Source organism: Triticum dicoccoides, chromosome 4B (assembly GCF_002162155.2).
Source record: "Triticum dicoccoides isolate Atlit2015 ecotype Zavitan chromosome 4B, WEW_v2.0, whole genome shotgun sequence".
In the NCBI taxonomy this organism is placed as follows: Eukaryota; Viridiplantae; Streptophyta; class Magnoliopsida; order Poales; family Poaceae; genus Triticum; species Triticum dicoccoides.
Window position 1 is genome coordinate 69,946,602 of NC_041387.1, and position 6,000 is coordinate 69,952,601.

Consider the following 6,000-nt stretch of genomic DNA (forward strand, 5'->3'; position numbering starts at 1 on the left):
TTCCAAGTGACATGGGCATCTCCAACACTTTCAATGTTGCGGACTTGACTCTCTACCATCCAGAAGAAGCGCTCTATGAAGATAACTCGAGGGCGAGTTCCAAACAACCAGGGGAGAATGACGAGGAACACTGGATGAGAAGAAAGAAAACACATGCCAGATTTGTTTGGCTACTTCTAGATGCTTCCACTCTAATGTAGTATTTCTTTCCTTTTCTTTTCTATCCTACCTACTGTTTTATAGAGTCTTCTAGTTGTGAGTAGCTATGAGTAGAATGATGAAACGGTACATAATGTTTTCTAGAGTATTCTAGCTATAAGTAGAAGTATGTGAAGGCTTCCCAAAGCCCTATAAATAGAGGTCCTCACCTCTACTTTGGACCCAGACTATGTACCCCTACCTATAATAAAACTTGTTGTTCTTATCTAAGATCTTGGAGTAGATCTTGTGCCCTAGGAGTTCTGGATTGAACTCTTGCTGCCCTATCAGCCTACATTCGCCTCTAGAGCGATATCTAGCGCAACACGTTGAAGTTGTTCCTTCAACACTTGTGTTGTACACATTGTAGCAGCAAGGTGGAGTTGCTCCTCCACAACCTTTGTGCTGCTTCAAGTGGCCACACATGACCTCTGGATTTGGCACTCCTTCTTTGGTACGCCAGGAAATCACAATGACATCAACGTACTGCAGTGCTCGAATGTCTTTGCCAAGCTTGTTGAAGGTCATTGCTCCTCCGGTGAACTTCGAGGTCCATGGGTGCCACTACAACAAGGGATATTACCTAGTAGATGACATCTATCCGAGATGTTCCATATTTGTGAAGACTATCTCAAATCCTTTGCCAGAAGGCAAGAACTCCTACATTGCCAAGTGTCAGGAGGCTTGTAGGAAGGATGTCGAACGGGCATTTGGTGTGCTCCAATTTTGATTTGCTGTTGTTCGGTACCCCGCTCTGACCTGGTCAAAAGATCAAATATGGAAAATCATGACTTGTTGTGTCATCTTGCACAACATGATCATTGAGAGCGCGCAGGAAGAGCCAATGTTCGACACTGGACCATATTACAGGCCGGGTCCTCTTGTTCAAGTTGATCACCAGCTACCGGCATCATGGACCGCCTTCCTCAATATGCGTGAGGAGATTCGAAACTCACAAATGCATCAAGACCTACAACATGATCTGGTGAAGCACCTATGGAGGCTCAATGGCAACGCCTAGTTCGACGTGTGATGAACTATGAGTTTTAATTTGTGTTTAAATTATGAGTTTGCTTTGTTGAACTATTTGATTTGTATTAATTTATGTGATGAACTATGTGATAAAAATTAGTTTATGTTGAATTTGTGCCGAAGCACGTTGAATTTGGGCCGAAATCAACGACTGGGAGGCGAACTTGGGGAATTGGCCGGGAACCCGAGCCTCCCATACCAAAATTAACGCTGGTTCGCCCTCAGGCGATGATATTTCAAGTTTTTGTAGGGGCCGAACGACTATAGATGCTCTTATAATCAATGGACCAGAACGACACTGGTGGAGCTGCTCATATGCACAGCCCATCCCGTGAGCAGCCTGACGGAATGAGACCTGCTTTTTGAGGCCTGAGTGCCCAGCGGAGTGCAGTCCACGTGCACGGTCGTAAGGCGTAGCTGTGCTCCAGCCGCGAGGCAGCCGGTCGCAGCGCCGATGGTGATCCATCCCTCATGACCCAGGCAGGCAGGCAGCTAGCAAAAGTAATTTGCTTTACTTACCCTAATTGCGCTTCACGGCATCATCTTAAATTCACAATAATTAGTAGAGACCTAAAATTCGCAGTTAGCCTGACCGAATGCAGCGGTGGAGTAATTTGGTAACGTGAATTATCTAGCCAATTGTTGTTTGCATGTTTACGAATTGTAATTTAGTTACAGCATGACTGGCTATGGGCAAGGCCGGTTAGTGAATAATTGATTTGGTTTTCAAAAGAAAAAGATATGGTTCAGAATTGAGATGGTTTTCAAGATAACCGAGTAGTGACTAATACGTACTGAAATATACAAGTCAGCATTTGAAAAAGAAAATGATTTTCTTTAGATTGGCCTGCCCAACCATTTATCTGTAGCTCCGCCACTGCACAGCTGTATATTCAAAACTATACATAAACATATCGTGTCCGTTAAATCTTAGTAACCATCCATAAGCTGACATAGGTTCACTAGAAATTCTCAAAGAAAGCATAACATTCGATCTTTTGAGCTTTGCCCAACATATGATTCGAGTTTAGTGCATTGGTGGTTGGACGCTAGAAAGCGTTTTCTTAAGCACTCTCGGAAGGGGTTTGACTCTTTTGTCATGCTCATCTGCTGGACGTTATGGAAACAAAGAAATGCGAGGGTGTTTGGTTCTGGCCAGATCAAGAATGAACAAGACACGGTGGACATGATCTTCGACGAGCTGAGGATGTGGGCCACGGCAGGAGCTTTTGGAGAGCAATGTATGTTAGAGTAGTCGAGTAGCGTGTGTGTGGAGTGGTGGCTCGGTCAGGCTGGATGTAGCCCAACCGGCAACTCTGTAAACTCTTGTACATATTTTCTCCCTTCTATAAAGCTAAGGTACGCCTTTGGCGTACCCTCGAAAAAAAAGCATAACATTCGATCTTTTTTAGGTGAACCACGGAGGGCATTAGCCTGCTTGCACAATTTCGGTTTAATGAAAGAATCACGATACAATAAGGTACAATGGCAGTACAAGCACGCACATCCCCGCTCGGGTGGTCACAACATCTTCACGGTTCCGGCAAATCCAGGCGCTGGTTCGAGCATCCAGCCAGTAGGGCATAGCCTTGCAGCTCCAACAGACCACGATTCTAGCTCCCGCAATCCACGACTGCAACATCTAGCCGACGGGTGGTCGCCGTGCAGCTCCGCCAGACTGCGGTTGCAGCTTCGTTGGACCATGCTTCTAACTCCGCCAAACCATTGTTCCAACTTTTTTCGGCCGCAATTGTAGCACCCCTCCGCATCGCAGCACCGCCAGACCATGCTTCCAACTTTTTGGGCCATGGTTGCAGCTCCGCCGGACCGCGGTTCCAGCATCCCTCCGTTCAGTTGCAGCATCTTGTCATCCTGCGGTCACCGTTGTGGCCAGGACGCATTGCCGATGCAACCTCTGATGAGGCTGGTTCTAGCTCCAGCCCCGCCCGGTTGCAGCACCACAACTGCCAGTTGCAGACCGCGGCGAGCGCGTCATGCCGGTGGAGCCCCACCTGCCACGCCTTTGGCAAAGCATCCACCACCGCCATAAAAAAGTACCAACTCGCGTCATCTTTGCAGCTTCTCCGCCCATGTCTCCTTGTAGCACACGGCGGGTCTCGGTGAGGGAAGGAGCATAGAGGGCTTGGCTTTGAGCTGCAAGCCGACATGTTGCGCGCCAGGGTTGTTGAAGTAGGGGGGAAAGAGGATCTCCGATGTGAGCCAGATAGAGGATAAGGTAGACTCTCGGGGAAGAAAAGGAGCGGCTGAGAAATATCTAGAGGATAAGGCATGAAGGGTGCGTTTTCATGTGGGTCCGCTGACATACATATGCGTGTGGAAGGCGACCGGTGCAACACGAGGCTGGTCGACCGACCAAGAACATTACCCTACACGAAAACGCATCACAGAGACCAACTTGCTGAGTACAACTCGGGATATGGTGTGGGAAAACGACCCAACTCCTCTCCAAACACCTTTGGAATATTCCAACATATAAAGGTATTCAACGCAAGCTCAATATATTAGACATCATAAGTGATGGTTTACATGAGAAAATTGGGTATTACACGGTATCCACATCAACAAATAGTATCATATTCAAGTTGTAGTAAACATGAACATGATGCAGAAAAAAGCATACCGTGTGCTTTAGTGCTCCAAATGGAAGTTTTATAGATCGGAATGTTACCAAGAATGCATAACACTCCATATTCTCGCTCATACCTTGTATTCTCCACAAACATACCTGAAATCTAATGATAACACCCTCCATGAAAGAAAAAGGCATCACAACGTTTGCACTGCCTGAGTGGTCGAAATGATTGGTTAGCCGAGCCCCACCATGACATCCAGCCACTGATTTGGCGGACCTTCATAATCATTTCGAACAACCATTTTATATTTATAGTTGTACCTAACTATATCATAGTCATCATTAGATTTCATAAATACATGAATAGGCATGGTCGTCAGATCTTCATAACTGTAAACATATTAAATCCTCATACCGATACTAAACAAATCATGGCTGTTGAATCGTGGACCAACCTCCCCCGACTCTGTGCAAATGATAGTAAAAGACAGTACGGAAAATAGTAATGCAACTAATTTCTATTACCAAAGCCATGCGCGTCATGTCCGTCCTGCAACACTTCCTGGTAACGAGAGTAACCATACCAGCCAACATGGTAATGTGTTATCGCAATTAATGGGAGCCGTGCACCACTCATTTGATCGCCATCCCTTTCTTATCATAAAATAATAATCATTTTAATGGGTAAACATGCAAGTCGTAATGATACCCATACCCATTACTATCTATTACCCCCGGATCCTTCTAGTTGATAAACGTACAGGTAGAACAACACCCACACCCATTACTATCCATTGACTTAAAACTACCATTGAATTAGAGGACACCATGCACAGGTGGGTGGCGTCCTGTAGGTTGTCTTCTGTAGTGACATTACGATACACGGAGCTTTTTACTATAAAAACTAGACTCCGTATTGGACTCGTAACCCACATTGCTCGATTACCATCGAGGGCTGCCAGATTACGTTTGATTGCTAATGTACGTTGTCTGGCTATCAGCGCGTGTCGGGACGGGAGGGGGGCTCGGTTCGGTTGTTCTAACCAGAGCGCTTGCTCGTGCGTGATGGGTCAGCGCGCATGATAAGTTAATGTGCGCTCAGGCACAGTTTAGCATAGCAAATTATATGTTAAAAAAATATTTTTAGTAAAAACAAAATATATGGTGTCAATGATCTAGCATAACAAATTTAAATTTCTAGTTTATGCTATATATGTGTTCTACGAAACATTATGCATGACTATGATAATACGATGAACTTGTAAGTACATAATCGTTTTTGTCACCGCTTTCTAAGAAATAATTGTGTTCATCGACGTACCGGTCTATATCAGTGGGCAAATTGTGTTAGATATCGGCTGTATCGGTCGATATTTCGGTCCGTATCGGATGACATGTGTGAAAATGATATTTATAAAATGCTATGTTATGTTTATATCGGTAGAACCCCAAAATGATATATCGGTCTATATACCGATCGTATCGGCCTAGATTTGAAAGCTTGATTAGACATCATAAGTGATGGTTTACATGAGACAATTGGGTATTACATGGTATCCACATCAACAAATACTAACATATTCAGGCTGTAGTAAATGTGAACATGATGCATAGAAAATCAGATCATGTGCTTTAGTACTCCGAATGGAAATTTAGAGTTGTACCTAACTATATTATAGTCATTACTAGATTTCGGAAGTACAAAAACAGTCGCAAAGATTTGATATTTATAGTTGTACCTAACTATATCATAGTCATTATTAGATTTCATAAGTACATAAACAATCACAATAATTTGATATTTATAGTTGTACTACCTTCGTCCTAGTTTATCGGCCCCCTAGTATTTTGTGCCAAATTTGATCATATATTTAACTAAGAAGATAATAATGCATGTCACCACATCCTTCGATTCATATTTGAACATAGTTTCTAGTGATATTATTTCGGGTTACATGCATTAACATTTTGTTAGTTAAATCTAATGTCAAAATCTGACACGAAATGCGAAGGGGACCAATAAACCAGGACGGAGGTAGTACCTAACTATATCAGTCATAATTAGATTTCATAAGTACATAAACAGTCACACCGATTTGATATTTATAGTTGTACCTAACTATATCATAGTCATTGTTATTTTTAAGTACATAAATAGTCATTGTCGCCGATTTTCA